At 36.4% G+C, this 20,579-nt stretch overlaps 1 protein-coding gene across 1 annotated transcript in view; it reads right to left on the reverse strand.

The window, feature by feature from the left end:
• The window catches only part of LOC145694966 (connectin-like), a 511,959-nt gene that overhangs the window by 136,089 nt on the left and 355,291 nt on the right, over nt 1-20,579 (reverse strand). The window lies entirely within an intron of this gene.

Genomic DNA, 20,579 nt, shown 5'->3' on the forward strand with positions numbered 1-20,579 from the left:
GAAAAAGTATTACTATCTGAGAGCATCACTTAGAGAAACAACCACGAGATAAATCTGCAGAAATTCCATTCACTTTAAGATCAAAGAGATAGGAATTAAAGCAAAGGAAACGAAAAGAATAATACGCATCATGTAGAGACCGAAAAAGTATGGAAAGCTAAACAAAATGAGAAAAGAAGGAAAGAGGGAAAGGAAATAGCAAAAGACATGGGAATAAATTAAATTTTAACACTTAAGGATAAACAATGAACAAACTCCATGGCTCTGGATAAGTAGAGTAACAAATAAAACACAGTTCTGACCAGAGCAGAATGAAATATATTAAAAACTATACTTACAATGTTACAGTTTCAAGGACCTAACGTCCTCTTCATCAGACACAAACACTGAGAAAAGACATGTGACAGCAGATCTTATATACATGAGAAAGTGAAAGGCCACGCCCCTTCTTCTCTCTCATTGGTCGGAGGGAACCAATGAGGATAAAGTTACTTACGCGCAAACAGAAAAATATAATGAGCCCTTTCACTTTTTCTAACAGTTCCTTAATGAGATGACATACAAAGAAAGTAAATAACAAATAGAAAATATTAAATAAGAAAAAAAATATATATATAACTAAATATATATATATATAAATTTAAATAATTAAATAAATAAATATTAATAGCCTATATGCACTTTTCTTGTTCCTTTTCTATCACATCCAACAATTTCTCCCATTGCTCGTGTATATTCATACCGCTTGTCCAATTCATTAGGTTCTCCTCTTGTTCTCTCTTTATTCTTCTAGCCTCTTTCCACTTTCTAATAATCTTCCTCTTCTCTCTCTCTAAACCCCTAGCTCCCTCCCAGTCTATTTTATGTCCCGTTTCCTTCACATGTTTGTATATAGCATTATTATCCCTTTTCAGTCTAACATCATCCTTATGTTGTTTTAATCTGTCCATAAGCCTTTTCCCCGTCTCCCCTATGTATTTCATGTCACACTCACTACACTTCACTTCATATATCACTCCTTCTTCCTGCTCCTCTATATGATTTTCCTTCCTTTTCCTTTTCTTCCTTATGCACTTCAACAAAGTTTCTCCTCCTTTTCTATAAGTCTTTACACCACCTTTTCTTAATAACTTCTTCAGCACTTCGGTCTTTTCGCCTATGCTCTGAATGCCGTACCACTTCTTGTCTTCCTCTTCTTTCCTATCCATATTATCTTCTTTTCTCTTTCTCCTAAACTGCTCTATCCTATATCCATTATTGTTCAATTGTTTGTAGAATTTTTCCAAATCTTTTTTCTTTCCCTCTTCCTCGCTGTTGATGTTTTCTATCTTCCTTTCCATGTTCCTAATGAAATTCTTCTTAGTTGCTTTGTCTACATCACTTCTCCAGTGGCAATAAATACCTGCCCAACACGGTTTCTGATACCAACTAGTAGTCACTTTCTCACCTTGCTTCTCTATCTTCATATCCATGAAATTGATAGAGTTATTTTCTTCAACTTCTAATTCTAACCTTATGCCTTTCCCTTGGTCTTCTATACTTTCAACATATTTCTCCAGTTGATTTCTATTCCCTGTCCATATGCCTAAACAATCATCAACATACCTGCAAAAGAACAGTAACTTTCCTCCTGCTTGTTCTGTCACTTTTTTCTCCCACTTGTTCATTACTATTTCCGCTAGAACTGGACTCAGCTTGGATCCAATGCTTAAACCTTCTTTTATCTTCACTAGTCTTTCTCCAATTATGCAATAGCTATTTTCCCACATAGTCTTAAGCGCTCATATAACTTTCTCTTTTTTCCACTGACTTATAACTTTCCCTTCCATCTCCTCTTCTATTGCCTTTATGACATAATCCCTTCTTATACTGGTGAACATGGCTTTAACATCTACATTAAACATTAACACCTTCTCCTGATTCCACTTAATCTCATCTATCCTCTTCCTCAATTCTTCCGTGTTCTTCACTCTGCATGTCTTTTGTCCTTGTCTGATTTCGTCCATTATCTCTCTTAATTTCTCCTCTAGTGGTTCAAAATAGTTACCTCTGCAGTCCAGTACTGGTCTTAGCTTCACGTCCTTCTTATGTATTTTCGGAAAACCTTTCATGACAGGAATCCTTTCTTTTTCGTTGATCATCTTTTTAATCCCCGCCTTTTTCCCTTCTTGTACTATCTTTTTCAACACTTCATCTTTCATGTCCTTGTTACCGACTTCCTCATATGTCTGATCACATAACTCCTCTAGCTTCTCCTGGTACCATCCTTTCTCCATTACTACCAACGCGCCTCCTTTGTCCGCCTGTTCCACTACGATATCCTTTCTTTTCCTTAATCTTTTCAGTCCTTCCTTCTCTTCTTTCCTTAAGTTACTCTCCTTCTTGTTCATATTCTGCCTAACAATCGACAATGCTTTTTTCCTTATTCTCTCTCTCTCGTCCTTATCTTTTATGTCTACAATGGCTTGTTCTACTGTGTACACCAATTCCTTCTTGTCCACTTCTTCCTCTTTAACCTTAAATTTATGTCCTAGACTTAAGCACTTCTCCTCTTCTTCCGATAAAACTATGTCACCTATCACTACCACTCTGTTCCTATTGTCCTTTTCTTCTCTCCAACCTAACAATCTTCCTTTGTTGGCTAATCTGGTATTAACTTTTTCTTCAAAACTCCTTTCCCATTCTCTTAGATCTCTTATCACTGCTTCTCTCATAAAAATACTAACACCGTCCTTTATATGTTCCATAAGTTGGTTAGACACTTCCTCACTTGTTTTCACTTCCTTACTTCTTTTCCTTATGACGGGAAAGACAATATAAACAATCTCCGTCTTTCCCCCTACCCCCTGTATTGTCTTGTTTTTCTCCCTTCATAGGATAAATCTCTTTCAGTATCAAATGCGAACATCAATTATATTGTTTATTTCCTTGAAAAAAAATGCAAGTCAGTCTAGACTGAGACTCGAACACAGAATCCTGAGAACAACAGTCACACACGGTACATACTTATCTACATAGGCTCTATCAAGTGTGTTTATAATTCAACCATTACACGCGCTGTCATCAAGCGTGTTAAAGCAGCCATTGACGGTGAGTTACTCCAGTTACACTTGAAGTTAGAATTTCATTTACGGCCTTTAGCTATCTACGGCAACAGGCCCCATGTTTTCATTAAAAGCATTTGTGCTGTAGATTAACATCAAGAATAAATTAATCTATTATGAATTAATCTCTTGGGTGCACCAACACACACACATACATCGTATATACGTATATAGAGATAATCGGATTGATTAAGGATTAAATGAGTTATTTCGTAAATTTACGAAACGGGTCTTGAAGGACAGTAATGACATCTCGTAGCGTTGTTACGTAACACACGTAATATAAATAAAGCTTCAAAGCCAAAAGTTACAAGTTCTGCCGTGGCTAAGTCGGTAGAACGTCTGTTTCTTGAGTGGAGCAACGCGGGTTCAAATCTCGGCTGGTTCATTTTGATTTTTCTTTTCCTCAAAATACATTCCTATATGTTTGTATTTGTCAATAATAATTGCTTTATTGTATATTTTGTAGATTAACTTAAATTAGTGAGGTTAAGTAAAGTCAGGAAGGTTAAGATAAATATATGACTGCTTTATACGTGTGTGAGTCCAGAGATGGAGTGAGTCAGTGGGTCAATTGCGTCAAGATTTGTAAGTGGGTCATGGGTCAACAGGATGTGACTCACTGCGATATACAACCCACCGTGACTCACTCTGACCCAACTACCCATTCTGATCCATACTGACCCACTGATCGACTCTGACTTACGAACCCATTCTGCTCAGTGCATTGTAGACAGTTTCTTCTGAGCACTGGTGAATTTGTCTACCTTTTACTTTCAAGGCCTCCCTTTTTCTTCTTTTTTCATTTGTCTCTATTGAAGAAAGAATTTCAGGCACTCTTGCAGAACTTCAGGCAATTGACCATATTTGGAATTGTAATAATAGCAATAGGACTTACTTCTTGACTTTTCAAACACATCCTGCGAGTTTTTAGAGGAGCTAACTACTGAAGAAAAAAATGTGAATTACCTATAATGTACGAATAATTATATAAAACATTGAATATAACTATGTTTGTGTGATCGTCATGATCAAATTGCAAAGTCAACTGAAATGACATTTGGTATATACATAGTTAGGCCCTGATCTCAATATCATTTTTAAAACTCTTTTATTGGGAGGGAGCATTTTCTATATATAGGGTTGATTTCTAAAAATAATCGAAAACGATCAATATTACTTCAGAAACAAATTGAAAAGCAATTATTGAGAAATAAAAACTACAGTTTTATGCATTTTACATCTACTGCTTTTTATTATAATAACTGCTGAAACTTGTGTTTATGTATGGAGCGTTACAGCATAAGGATATCACGTCATAAAGTTGTGAGGAAAATTTACATAAAATTTGTACTGTAAGCTTAATTACGTGGGAATTTTAAATTTGTACGGGATGCTTAATTATATGGACAATTTTAGCCTTCTCTTTACTTTGGTCTACTTTACCTTGATTTGAGACTTTCAAATTTCATCCTATTTTCCACTGAAAATGTCTGTAAGTCAACAAAGAAATAATAATATATGATAATTAAAGTTAAATTCATCGCAATTTGGCCCATGACAAACACTTTATCATTGTATATCGTAAAGATCAAATCCACCCGTATTGTAACAGAGCGGTGCTTGAGCGTTGAACCGTGGAAATTCAAATTCCGATTAGTGATAATTTCATAGCCTTGTTTTATTACAATTGTAAACTTTATTTAGTTTTAAAGAGAGCGTGGATCATGGGTCAGAGTTGATGACGATGGGTTTTGGCGGGTCGGAGTTGGTCACAAAGGTTCAGAGTGGGTCATAGTGGGTGGTGGGTCGCAGTGGGTCAGATGCTGTTGACCTACTTGACCCACTCCAACTCTGATTAACGCTTCGACATCTGGAGTAAATAAGTTCTGCCAGGGGACCCTTTTCCTTTCAAAATATATTTTGATATGCTCATATTTATTATTATTAATTACTTTCTTGCATTTTTCCTACATTATCTTAGATTAATGACCGTGGTTTAGGATAGATTATATAAAGTGAAATACGGTTATGTATGTTTACACTTTCGTTTCTTTCTTTCAAAATACACTCCTATCTATTCACGTAGTCCAAAAGTAGGCATACACCTCTTCATTGATCAAGTATAACATTCTAGTTTATGAGTTTATTTGCTTCGGCTCTTCCGAGCTGAAGATGTAAGTAAAACACATTAAGAACAAATAATAAAGAAACTAAGTCTATCTTATGGATAACAATAAGAAATTATATAAAATGCAATGAACTGATCAGTACGGCGCTGTAAACTTATTTTTGGGCCACCCTGTATATTACTAATAATTTATTTCTTGCATTTATTAATAACTAGCTGAAATACACACTTTTCGCATGGGTGAGATAAAATATCTATGCAAACAAACTGAACAACGAAACGAAAAGATATCGGTCATTTTCTAATACTTTTACATATCCTGGTAAACGCCCCCTGTGACCCCCTGGTTCGAAATTTAAAAGAACGTCTCTCGCCCGCAGGCGATTGGCCTGTATTTGAAAGTCAACGCCTCATCATTCATTTGGAAGAATCAACATTCATCTCAGCGACCGTGAAAACTAAGGATTTGACACTAATATTGATCATTTTGGAATATTTTTTTTATATATTTCGGTACTCCACCCCCAGGGTGACACCGACCCGCATACAATGGTAGCCTATTTTCAAAGTCATCGCTAATGAAAGTGTCACCATTGTTCTCAGCGACGGCGCTAACTATAAATTCAACACAAAAACCGGTCATTTTCTAATGTTTTTACATGTCTCGGTAAACGCTCCCTTCCCCTGAGAAACTGGTTCGAATTGAAAAAAAAAACGCTTCGTTCTGGTCTGGAGCCTGGATAAAGTATCCGTGACCAAAGTTTAGTAACTTTCGGTCAACTCGTCTGATTCCCAGGCCGCACACAGACAGACACACAAACAAACTCGTATTTCATACACAACAACAGATAACACAACCCAGAGCATTTTTTCTTTTTTACATAGCACAGCGTTCTTTGTCATAGAACATTGCTATGTTGCTTCCACGCAGTCAAACCTTCTAGTAAGTGCCTGAGGCAATTAGTCTTTTATACATAAACACGTGCGTTTGCCTCTTCTGTCGAAGTAATGGGTCGCGTGTACTGCTAGTACAGCTATTTTGTTGATGTATTGACCTTGAAGAACCAACAAATGGATTTTCATTAAGCCACGAGTCGCTTTTGTCCGTGAAGTTGATATACAGTAGAAATGACCTATTCATTATTAACCCGATGTAAAATACTAAGATTATATTGGTTTTACCTGAACACCCACAAATTTGATGTAGCAAGAGGCCTTCCCACAACTGCTTCCAATCCGGCATAAATTTCACAGTTAACTTTTTGAATTATACACAAGAGTATCATTGATATGTTAGTGTTAATAATATTTATGGAACTAGACAAGTTTTTAACTTCCAAACTGTGCCGTGCATAAAAGTCGGAAGTCTCATAGAGTGGTTTCATCCGTGTGTGTGACAGATACCAGAGCAAAGATAGAAGTGATATCGGGAAGTGATTTTTTGCCATTGATTCTGCATCCAAAGAATAAGTCCATCTCATCCGTTAACTCCATATTCAAGCCAGAAGTGGTCCAAATTAGCTATTTTTCGTGTCTCGTCTCGTCTCCTGTCTCGAAATTGCAAACACAGTTTTTGAATTTAAAGCACACACACAGCAAACGTAACGTTTCCGATGTTACTCGGATGACACATTAAGGTGTTAGAACATTGAAACCGTTACGTTTGCTCTGCGTTTTTTTAAAAATAAAGTTAAGTGTGATAGCCTTGTTAGCTGATTTTTATTAAATTATTTCTTCATGTTTAATTTTTCGGTTGTTTCTAGTGATCACTCCTTAATTTCCTACAGTAATTTGAGTCCAACATTTATAATTGAATTTAAGTTTTGGTTCCATCGCATTTTATTGTCAATATTAAAGTTGCCTTACAACACATTTAATTTTGACTGAGGAAATGAAATTTCTTCACGTATTTGTGAATTCGAACCCCTGCCCTGGATGACTTTTGTATGTGTCCTTAACCTTACTTTTTACAACGTATGTCCTGCACAGTAAAAAAATATCTGTGTTGATTCAACACCATTGGCGGAGCTATGGGGGGATGGAGGGTATTGTCCCCCCCAACTTTTAGACAAAAAATGAGTTATTCATATTAATTCCACACTCGTCTAGGAAGTATTCCACAGGTCGAGACCGACCAAAAGGTCTGTCCCCCCAGCAGGCAATCCTAACTCCGCCCATGTTCAAGACAATGCGGTGACCCAACGTGACTACCACTTTTTGTGTTAAATCAACACAACACACGGTGTTGATTTCGGTAGTGGGAGAAAAAAAGGTTAGCTGCAGGGAGATTTGAACATGGATTAGCCAGTTAGAAGTCGAGCGTCTTACCTAATTGGCTAACTCATCAGACAGAAAAAAACACTTAAAACATTATAGAGATAATAAAAAAATGTTGCTGAACACTGAACCCAAAGTTACTCTCACGACATATACCATGATTTAATTACTTTTTCAATGGTCAACTAAGAAGCACATTTCCCTATTCCTTTCAGTACCCTTTCTGTAGTTTTATTTTTTTAAGCCACTACACGACCTGGCGACGCGACGGCCAAAACATTTTCTTTCATCGCGCTTTTGTTATTATCTCTGGATCCAATCATAGCATCGCTATTACTAGCGTCAAGTCATAATAGTAAATACGGTCGTAATTGGAATACCCATCAAGTTCCATTTTTTTTTTTTTTTACACTTTCACTGTCAAAAACATTCTTATATGGCTATTATCATATCTAATATAAGTGTGTTAGGACTTGGAAACGATTAGTGAAATTTAGGAAAATCACGCCGCCATTTTAAACCTGTCTTAAGACCGCCTTTACTATTATGATTGTCGTGTGCAATTACTAACTCCAGTATCGCAGTAGACATGCCTATCTGACTTGACTCGCGGTTTTAGAGAGTAAGGTAGGTTGTACGGAATACTATTTAAAAAAATATTAGTGAGTCGGTATTGAAATCTTGAACACGTTCAGGAAGGCCTGTTTCAATTCAGTTTGGCATTTTACTTTGTAGGAGCTTTTATTTTCAGTTGTTTGCCACCCTCTAAACGTGCCGCCTTACTCGCTCCTAACAACAATCAGTATCGTCTGGGGCCAGTGCAGTCACATCGAACTTTACTTGTCGTGTTAACATTACTTGACATTAATGTCTTCGTTTTCGACGTATCTATGAGCAATATATATTCGTGTATTCGTGCCGGTAAAACAAATTTCAATGTTTCAGAATGTTAAAAAAAAAGTTCAGGGTCGAGGAGCCTCAAACCAGCGGCGCAAATCTGTCTTCAACATTGGGGGGGAGGCAGGGGGACGAGGAAGACCGTTTCCGTATTTATTCCACATACCGTATTATCCGACATATCATTGCAGGTAAAAAGTAGGATCAATCGGCAAGAAGAACTGCAGGTTGTGTCTGTTTTTGATGCTCTGGACTCTATCGCCTAGCACGCCCGTCTACACCATGACTCATACGACTATCATTCAGTGCAGGCACGTATTCAAGTTTTCTTTTCGGATGGGGCAAAACACGAATCCTCCTAAGCACTTAATTCTAATGTTTCAAAATTATCGATATTATTATTATTATTATTATTAATAATAATAATAATAATAATAATAATAATAATAATAATAATAATAATAATAATAATAATAATAATATAATGAAACAGTTCTGTATTTTTCTTAAACTTTTTCTTACTTTTCATTCAAAGTTGTGAATAGCATTCACAACATAAAAAACTCTTTCAGATACAAGATCCATTCGATGTGCCATGTAGTGTACGCTAATTAGGCACTGGTCGACATTTCTTCTAATTTGGGCAGCAACACCTTGTTTCTCCCAGTAAACACTACATCCCCGTCAGAACCAAATCTAACAAGCTTTTCTTTCAGATTAAAAATATACCATATTCGGAAAACGCGTGAATAATTTTCTCTTCAAGGAATTTTGCATCGGAATTTTCTACAGGCACTAATTTATAAAAACAACAACAATGGTTATTTTCTTCGTCCACATATGTTACATATAAAAGCAAGTGCTTATCCGCAAACCTGTTTTTAGGTTCGTCAACTGTTTAAGAAATTTTGCCAATTTTGCACGCAACTGGTACGCTAGAGAATAAAGGTCTCCATCTCGTCACAACGAAACAGCCGACAAAGTTAAACACCTGATATCTTTACAACTAAACTACGTTTTTGAAAAACAGGCATGCATTCAAATTTATTGTTTGTTTAAAAATTTTCATTATAGACCTACTTATATTTTCATATTAAGGTGTTCCCCCTTACATATTTTGGTGGGGGGGAAACGCAAGTATAAAATTTTTGGTGGGGGGAAATCCCTCCCGTCCCCCCCGGGATTTCGCACCCTGCATAATGTATTACCCTTCACACACAAATATATGGGTGGACAAACACCGTGCTCGTGGGTTTTCTCGGGGTACTCCCGTTTCCTCCCACTTTCTTCATTCCACCATTTCATTCATTTCTCATTATCACCGTCTCCTTTAGCCTCACCGGGATAATCGTGGGATGTTAAACTTAAAGATTTCATTTCATTTTCATTTCAATTTTTTATATAATAATTCATATATTACACATGATTCAAACATTTTTTCCCAGTAGTTAGCTCCTCTAAAAAGTCACAGGCTGCGTCTCAAAGCTAACTAATAAGTCCTATTGCTATTATTACAATTGCAAATATCAATATCTAAAATTTCCTGAAGCACTTTTTTCAATAGAAAAAAATGAAAAAAGAACAAAAAGCATGGCTTGAAAACAAGACGTAGACAAATTCACTAGTGTTTGGAAGCTGTCTGTAATCCACTGAGCAAAATGGGTCGGTGGGTCGTAATGCGTTGTTAAGTCATAGTGGATCGGTGGGTCACAGTGGGTCCCGGTGGGTGGTGAGTCGCAGCGACCCCCTCCATCTCTCGACTGCACATACGAGAAAGCAATCATATATATGTGTTTTAACCTTCCTGACTTTACTTAACCTCAATTAATTTAAGATAATTTACAAAAAAATGCAAAAAAAAAAATAATAATAATAATTATTAATAACATATATAAAAATATAGAAATGTATTTTGAGAGAAAAAGTAATCGGTGTACTCGAAACTCGAACCCGCACTGCCCACTCAAGAACAAAGAAAACACTTTACCGACTTGCCCACACCACAACTTGTAACGTACGGTTTTGAAGCTTTATTTATAGTGCGTGTGTTACGTAACAACCGTACGAGATGTCATTATTTGCGAGGACTTCCTTCAAGACCCGTTTCGTAAATTTACGAGATAACTCATTTAATCCTTAATCAATCCGATTATATGAACACACACACACACACACATATATATATATACGATGTATGTGTGTCTGTGTGTGTTGGTGCAGCCAAGAGATTATTAATTCATAATAGATTAATTTATTGTTGATTTTAATCGACAGAACAAATGCTTTTAATGAAAACATGGGGCCTGTTGCAGTAGATGGCTAAAAGCCGTAAATAAAATTCAAACTTCAAGTGTACCTGGGGTAACTCACCGTCAATAGCTTATTTAACACGCTTGATGACAGCGCGTGTAATGGTTGAATTATAAACACACTTGATAGAGCCTATGTAGATAAGTGGGTACAGTGTGTAACTGTCCTTCCCAGGATTTTGTGTTCGAGTCTCAGCCTAGACTGAGTTGGGTTTTTTTTTTCATGGAATTAAACAATATAAATGATGTTCGCGTTTGATACTGAAAGAGATTTATCCTATGAATGGAGAAAAAACAAGACAATACAGGGGGTAGGGGGAAAGACGGAGATTGTTTATCCTTAAGTGTTAAAATTTAATTTATTCCCATGTCTTTTGCTCTTTCCTTTCCCTCTTTCCTTCTTTTCTCATTTTGTTTAGCTTTCCATACTTTTTCGGTCTCTGCATGATGCGTATTATTCTTATCGTTTCCTTTGCATTAATTCCTATCTCTTTGATCTTAAAGTGAATGGAGTCACATCCCGTTGACCCATGACCCACTTACAAATCTTGACGCAATTGACCCACTGACTCACTCCATCTCTGGACTGCACACACGTATAAAGCAGTCATATATTTATCTTAACCTTCCTGACTTTACTTAACCTCACTAATTTAAGTTAATCTACAAAAAATGCAATAAAGCAATTATTATTGACAAATACAAACATATAGGAATGTATTTTGAGAAAAAGAAAAAATCAAAATGAACCAGCCGAGATTTGAACCCGCGTTGTTCCACTCAAGAAACAGACGTTCTACCGACTTAGCCACGGCAGAACTTGTAACTTTTGGCTTTGAAGCTTTATTTATATTACGTGTGTTACGTAACAACGCTACGAGATGTCATTACTGTCCTTCAAGACCCGTTTCGTAAATTTACGAGATAACTCATTTAATCCTTAATCAATCCGATTATCTCTATATACGTATATACGATGTATGTGTGTGTGTTGGTGCATCCAAAAGATTAATTCATAATAGATTAATTTATTCTTGATGTTAATCTACAGCACAAATGCTTTTAATGAAAACATGGGGCCTGTTGCCGTAGATAGCTAAAGGCCGTAAATGAAATTCTAACTTCAAGTGTAACTGGAGTAACTCACCGTCAATGGCTGCTTTAACACGCTTGATGACAGCGCGTGTAATGGTTGAATTATAATCACACTTGATAGAGCCTATGTAGATAAGTGGGTACCGTGTGTGACTGTCGTTCTCAGGATTCTGTGTTCGAGTCTCAGCCTAGACTGACTTGCATTTTTTTTCAAGGAAATAAACAATATAATTGATGTTCGCATTTGATACTGAAAGAGATTTATCCTATGAAGGGAGAAAAACAAGACAATACAGGGGGTAGGGGGAAAGACGGAGATTGTTTATCCTTAAGTGTTAAAATTTAATTTATTCCCATGTCTTTTGCTCTTTCCTTTCCCTCTTTCCTTCTTTTCTCATTTTGTTTAGCTTTCCATACTTTTTCGGTCTCTGCATGATGCGTATTATTCTTTTCGTTTCCTTTGCATTAATTCCTATCTCTTTGATCTTAAAGTGAATGGAATTTCTGTAGATTTATCTTGTGGTTGTTTCTCTAAGTGATGCTCTCAGATAGTAATACTTTTTCCTCCAAATGGAGGAATATCCTGGCATGTTATGTTTTCGGGCATGTATTTGCTGTCATGTTGGTTGTCCAACTATCAGACATACAGTGAAACTATCCTGCTACTGGAAAAAGCTATCATTTCTTATGTATCTAACCTCCACTTTTTACAGTCGCTGACTGTACAAAATAAGCGTGGTGTTTGAGTGAATGTGAGTTCCCGATTACAAGTAAGCCATGAGGTCGAGTTAGCTACGATGTCAGTATTATGTTGTGAGCATCCAGTGAATCGAGTAAGCATGGCGCAAGACTGGAAGGGCCGTGAGTTGTGGGGGCAATTGCCCCCCTCAGGGAAGCTCCCGCCGTTCGAAGGGGGGCCCACTGTAAGACAAAATTTTCTTATTTTATATACGATATGAACCTGAAATTAAAAAGGGAGCATCAAACAGGTTCACTACCTTACATAAACAAAAACAGCACCAAAAGGTAAACAAAACAAAAATGAGTCGTGGGCCCATTTCAGTAAAAAGTGTTTACTGTTACGAGCTCTAGAAATAATAGTTACTCGTATGGCTTTGAGATTTGGCAATATTATCCCATTAATTAATTTGTCTTGTATGGAACGGGCCGAGGGGCGTGCGGGAAGAATCACAGGCTCCGCCGGGCCTACAAAAAGTAAGAAAAAGATGAAAGAAGGGGCCAAATTTCAAATTTTGCGGGAGGGCCCTAAACAATTTTTTCAGTGGGGAGCAAATATTAATGTTTGCTCCCCCCCAGAAAAAATCTAAGTTGCAGCACTGGAGACTGGTTGAGTTGAGTTGATTTTGAGTTTAACGTTCCGTTCAGCAGCGAGGCTATATAAGACGTGGATCTACTGATTAACGTGGAATCCGAACAACATGAGCTCTCGCCGGGAATCGAACACGGGCCTCCCACTCCAAAGGCGCGTACGCTAACCGCTTAGCCACGAGGGAGCTCAGCTGGAGACTGGTGATGTTTAGTATGATGCCTAGTGTTGTCTACGAGACGAGAAATACTTTTTAATTCGAGACGAGACAAGAAATTTAATGAGTCTCACGGGTAACACTAGTTCATCCAAGCCTTAGATTTCAAGCACTGTTTTAGTGTTACATGAGTCATAGTATACGAGAACTATAAATTGATAAAGTGGTTGCACGAACATAATGAAGAGCTTTTATCAACATTTAAAAATACGCAAGTCATTACACATTATACTTCAACAATAAATATGGTTTAAGTATTGTCATCATAAATTATCACATCCTTCGTGGACGCAGAAGAATTCTGATAAGTTTATGATGAAATTTAGAAAAACTGAGGGCATTAATTTCGTTCACAAATTTACAAAAACGAAACAAAAAAAAATTCGAGATGAGACGAGAATATCTTTTCGAGAGTGAAGTCTAATTTCTTATCATGTCTCGTCTCATGAGTAACACTAGTAAACGTCGGATTGTTGGCGTGAGCGTGAGGTTGAGTGAGGCTAGGTCAAAAGTGAGCACCTTTTTTGATCTCTAGATGAAACTAGGTTACGCTTTTTAAATATATATCTTACCAACGCCGGTATTTTTTACTCTAATGACCCCATTATTGTGCTTCTTAATTTCAAGTACAATATATATATCTAATTCCATCATTATGCTGAATGTATCTCTTAAAATTCTGTTTCTACGGTGAATCGAAGTCGAAACATTGCACAGCAAACTATAGTTGTGTCACTGTATGAACCGTCCTACAATCACGTAACACTATTGTCTTAAGCAGAAGACAGCGCGGTTGTCGTTGGCTGGTGATAACTTCATACCCTTCAAAGCACTCGGTTGTTGCCGCGTCATGCATGCAAGTAAGTAAAAGCCGTACAGCCGTAACTAGTTGGGGAAGTTCAAGAGTGTGCGCTAAACACAGTATTGACTCAGGACAGCGTGGAGAAACAAGTACGTTGGGCCAGGTTGGAAGTATCAGCGGAGGAAATATACAGTGTCATGTCTCTGTTTGGAAAGTCCTTCAAACGCATAGCACTACCGTCTAAAGCAGAAGACAGCGTTCATGATGTTGCCTGTTTATGACTTCATGCTCCTGAAAATACTCTGCTGTTGCAATGTCTAGTTTAAAAAAAAAAAGCAATATTTCCCAGCTTTTAACTGATTGAGGAAGTTCAAAGGGTGTGCAGTAAATTGCAACAAAACACTAACTCCACGTGCTTCCAAGTTAGCACAGGTATGGTGGGTGGTAACAGATCGGGGGTAACAAAATCGGGACTTTAGTACTGTGCGATACTTCGCTATATTGATTGATATTTTCACATGTTTAAATATAGATATCAAAATCTACTACTGATTGATACATCAATTTTCTGATATATTTGTTTTTTAAAGTATTTTTCGATATTTCGACTTATTGAAATTTCATTATTTTTCAATGTAATATTTTGAAATTTTTACATTTCGATATATCGATTAAGTATTGATACTTTATCGTTTTCAATCGATTTTTTTTTTGTTAAAATCCGGATATGGCACTACCTTAAACAAACATGTTCGTCAAGACCACTCGAATACTCTGTACATGTGAGCACATCCTAACGATAGTGGTAGTAGATGAATTATCCATTAATGGTCGAGACAATATTTAAAATAGCTATCATTTTGACAGTTTTTTTTCGCGAACTTATCTTTATCTTCTGGCGATGCGGTATGGGAGGGAGGGAAAACTAATAACCGAAGCTTAGCAGCAGTGAATTTTCATTCAGTCATCTGCTGAAAGCTTCCGTTGCATCAGTCATTTAAGTCTGTGATCATAACAAAAAAGAGCGTTAAAAATACATATATATACTACATATATATCATACGATAAAATCCTCAGGAAGGATGACTGTGGGAGAATTCACTGTCATTAGCAAAGGGTATAGTATATTGAAAAGGAGGGAGAATAAAGGAAAATGTGAAGGTAAAACACAGGATAAATTGAGAGAGAGACAGAGAGAAGGGAGAAAATGGGGAAGATGTGTAATGGTGTACTTTGTGGTAGTTCCTGATATCGCCGCCAGAGGGGAAATCTGGTGTTACGTATACTCGCTCTTAAAGCCGAAGTGTAACATTGTTAACGAAAGCTGCAGAAATTTCATTATTTCAGTCGCGATGCTTGTTTTACTTCCTCCCCCCCCCCCTCTGTTTGTCTACCCTGACCTTCCATAGTTTTCTGTTTTTAATTCCGCACAACCTTTTACCCTTATTGTGTGAACGGTAAAATTTCTTCGGTATGGCCGTAGATTGTATGGTGTAGTGAATAAACAGATATAAACCGTCTGGTGGTTGGTCCCTTCTATTAACACTGTTTGATACATAGATGTGCTCCCGGAACTTTCTGGATGATTACGAAAAGACATACGAGATATAGTTTTTTTTTTTTTGTTTTTCTTTACCAAAAAAAGAAAGTTGTAATACAGAGATGTAACTAGAACAGAACCTGGGATGAGACCTAGACAAGACTCAGTACACCAACCAGCGGCCAGAAAATCCATGTGACTGTTTGCTATCCTGTGTTTGTTAAGAGAAAACAGGGAATGCTCGAGGGAGAGAATATGTATACAGTTTTATGTGTGTGTGTGTGTGTGTTGATGTAGATACGAGAATATGACGATGTATATTGTAAGCTCAAAGTTATTTGCCAGGTCGCTTGTTTTTTGTGCTTCTTTTATTGTGCTCCGAAAACATAGTGAAAAAAAGACCTTCTAGCACTTTCCTTTTTCACATTTCGGATAAAATAAAATTATTTATTCTTACTGCACTACAAGCTGTCTGCATGCATGAACCAGAAAATATCAGTCTTTTCGAAGGCATGCCTCTCACACACACATACAAATGTATATGAGAATGGCTTGTTACAAATTATTGACTACTCCTCTGAACTTTGTTGCATATTCACATATATTTTTGAGAATACATAAAAAGGATGTTATTTTCTGTCATAGCCTGCCCTTGATTCTCAGTATTCACGCATATATAAGCCGCAGATTAAATTTTGTCTGTAGATCCATATGCATAAGCCGTTCGCTTAAATTTTCATCTACAATTTCAGACGAAAATATTCGCACATCTAAGCTGTGCCTTTAACGTTTTTCTACAATATAAGAGAAATGCATTCGAACGTAGAAGACGTACCTTGAATTTTGTATGTGGTTTCAGAACAAGTATTTTTGGTAGTTCTGTAGAGATACAAGATAATGTTTAACGACAAAAATGTTTTATGTAAAAAATTAATAGCAATAAATCTTGTGTCATTAAAACTTCAATTCATGAGACAGCAGAACGTGTGGTTGTAAGCTCTGTAGTGTACATGTTTTGACTGTGACAAGTGTTAGAACGGGAGCCTAAGGTGTTTCGCGTACTCTGTCTGTTGGCGATCAGAATCCTATATTAAGTTTGAAACTTTGCGTGACAAAAGAACCGCCAGAAATTCACAGTGTCTTAAGTGCGATGAGTTAACAGTTCACCGTAGTACAGTTATTGTTGGGCAATTCTTTTTCGTAGTGATCATATGAGCATAAACGATGGCACAAGACCAGGAAGGCGGAAATCATCAATTAATGAAAGATATGTGAACAATTTCGAATCGTAACACGAGTTTTTCTTTTTTCATGTAGAAGAATAGTCACAGCAGGTTTCTTGCAAAAACTATCTTGGTTTCTTGCAAAAACTATGAAGAGAAATGTACAATATCCAACCTCAGTTGCTCGAGACTGGGCCGTCAATGCTCGCCCACACTTCCGGTACGTAGTAGGTAAAAATCTACAAGAATACTGTTTGAAGGTGTATTTCATACTCCATACAGTCCAGATATGAGTCGATCAGACTTCGACCTATTCCCAAAGATGCGTGGACGTCGTTTGTTATCTCTAGAAGAACTTTCTACCACAGTTACCCCAATTATTCGACAACTGAACAAAAATAACGTCTAGGATGGAGCACTAAAACTTCTAGTACATTGGAACTGTAGATCGTATGCGGTTGAGCAAGGTTGGCTGAGAGCTACACCCTTAATTTTGTTATATTTTCTGGGAAAATGTGCCACACGCACAAATAAGGTAACACCTACTGACCCTACTATTTAAAACAAGCAGCACCATCTTTGCATTTTTGTACAGATTTCCCTTTTATGTGTTAACATCAAAATGATAACAGTATCTCTAATTGTCGAATTAACTCTTCTTGTTTTCTCTGTAGTAGCTTCAACAAGACCCAAGTACTGGACTTGCTCGCCTCCAAACTTCTCCAGAAATTCTTATTGACATGACTTTATCGATTAATTTTCCTAATAAATGTGAACAATGAATATTCGGTGCTACAGAGCTGATATATCTTTTTAACTATCCTGTATGCACCCATACATACACAAACACTTCTGAATAATAAGCCGTATTTTTTGTAGGCATCCTCACCCCAATAACAGATAGTAAATGAAACTAGGAAAGGAGAGTCATTCAAGAGACAGGCTAGTTAGAGACGCTGAGCGGTTAGCTTGCTGGTATAACTACTCTGTATTATATGAATTAGGCATCACACTACAGATGCTCGTGTCTCATAGAACAAACATACTCCTATTCAAAATTCGTTGCAATATCATAATTAATAATAAGAACAGAAGCTTTCCTGTGATGAATACATTAGTTCTTGGACAAATAAATAAGTGAATTAGGTCTCTGGTGGCTAAGCGGTTAGCGTACATTCCTTTGGCTTGGGAGACCTGGGTTCGATTTTCAAACGGAGCTTATGTGGTTCGGATCCCACGTTAAACTGTAAGTCCACGTCTTATATTGACACATATTGACACGTTGCAGAAAGGAACGCTAAGCTCAAATCTAATCCACTCGAAGATAAATCCAACGTTGTCTGACGTTTCGAAAACTGACCACATTGTTCTAATCTTTAGGGATAACGTTGAATTTGCCTGGTTATTAGTCCGAGAACTCTAATATTCATCTCCTTTAGTTTTACAACTATTAATGAAATGTCAGGATTACTAGCGAATGGAACTAGTATTGTCTACGAAACGAGACGAGATGAGAAATAAGTTTTCTTTTTTAAGTCTAGTTTCGTAAATTTTGTATACGTTTCGTCTCGATTTTCGAAAATATTTTCGTGCCGTCTTACACATTTACCTACTTGACTTGGCTGAGGAAGAGTACTGCAGTTAGTAACAGAAAATTCGAATGCTACCTAGGTATATGGGGATACTTGATGCATAATTAGTATTGTATATATATCACCAAGTTTCTTAATCTATGAGTTGCGTCTTGCTGAACGGTGATAAATACTCTTACATTCCATATGCAATCGATTTCCCAATTTCTAGTTTTATAATGCAATTAATATATAACAATACTGTAGACAGTGTTCGAAAATCCTTTACTTTAACGTCCCACGATTATGGTCTTTAGGCTAAGGGAGATGGATGATTAAGGCAAGTGAATTACGATAGAAGAATTGGTGGAATGAGAAAGTGGGAGGAAACGGGAGTGCCACGAGAATACCCACGGTGACGATGTTGTCCGCTACAAACTTACTTTTTTGGGGATCGAACCATGGACCCACGCAACAGAGGTAAGCGCTCTTCCACTTAGCCACCTTGCCCCCAAACAGTGTTTGTAATCTTAACGCTTGAGTGTAATTAGTGTTATTCATGAGGCTAAAAATTTCTCCCATGGTGTCGATTCTCGTCTTCAAAACTATTCAAGAACTGTCTTCGTTTGGAATGAAAAGTTCCCGTCTCGTCTAGAATTTAAAAAATACTAAGTTAAATGAATTAAGTACGGGAAGTAACTCATTACTCATTATGAAATGGTTTAAAAGGGAACTATTATGTTTGCATATTTCCATATATATAATTTTATGTAAGTTATACAAAAACTACGTTTTTAAAAATCATATCCTATTAATTTACTCATAACATAATTATTATTGTTCATCAATTTTCTATATACTTAAGTAGTTATAATCTGTTTAAAAAGTTAGTAATAATACCTAATTAGCAACAATATTTTTATAAAAATTAAATTATGTATCACATTTTGTTTTAATTTTAGTTTCAAACTATAACTACTAATAAATGTAAAAGTAGAATGGAAAATTTTTAAATTGGAAGAATTTTCTCTTTTTAAATCAATATTAATTAAAAGTTTAAAACTGAAAAACTTGTTTAAAGTTTGTATAAAGTAAAATAAAAACAAAACTAAACACACTTTATTAACATTTGTTTTTTTTTTAAAAAAAAAAAGAACTAAACAATTTTTAAAATTTAATTTCATAACAGGACCACTTAATAAATCCATATTTTAATATTAACTTTTATTAAAATGTGTAGCTATTATCTAGTAAGTTTGAAAGCCGAGTCCAGTGGCGTGCTTCTGCAATCCAATTCTCTTGGAGGCTACATAACGCAGCGGGGAACGTCCCATCTGTGAGAGTTAAACTTGCATGATGGCCTGTGCATCCGCTAACTGCACTGCATTTAAGTCCGAGGCATTGTTCTATGCCTCTCCTTCATAATCTCGATATTGCAGGATGACTCTTGATATTGCAGGACTAGATTCTCTTCTGGAAGATTCGAAACGAGACAAGATTTTTTTTCGAATATCCTGCACAACATAGTTCATCCAAGTTTTACTTCTTAAACACTGTTTTAGTGTTACATGATTCAGTAATTCATCCAAGTTGTACTTCTCAAACACTGTTTTACTGTTACATGATTCAGTAATTCATCCAAGTTGTACTTCTCAAACACTGTTTTAGGGTTGCATGATTCAGTAATTCATCCAAGTTGTACTTCTCAAACACTGTTTTACTGTTACATGATTCAGTAATTCATCCAAGTTGTACTTCTCAAACACTGTTTTAGGGTTGCATGATTCAGTAATTAATCCAAGTTGTACTTCTCAAACACTGTTTTACTGTTACATGATTCAGTAATTAATCCAAGTTGTACTTCTCAAACACTGTTTTAGTGTTACATGATTCAGTAATTAATCCAAGTTGTACTTCTCAAACACTGTTTTAGTGTTACATTATTCAGTAATTCATCCAAGTTGTACTTCTCAAACATTGTTTTAATGTTACATTATTCAGTAATTCATCCAAGTTGTACTTCTCAAACAATGTTTTAGTGTTACATTATTCAGTAATTCATCCAAGTTGCACTTCTCAAACAATG

Source organism: Thermobia domestica, chromosome 9 (genome assembly GCF_964235325.1).
Source record: "Thermobia domestica chromosome 9, izTheDome1.hap1.1, whole genome shotgun sequence".
Taxonomy (NCBI): Eukaryota; Metazoa; Arthropoda; class Insecta; order Zygentoma; family Lepismatidae; genus Thermobia; species Thermobia domestica.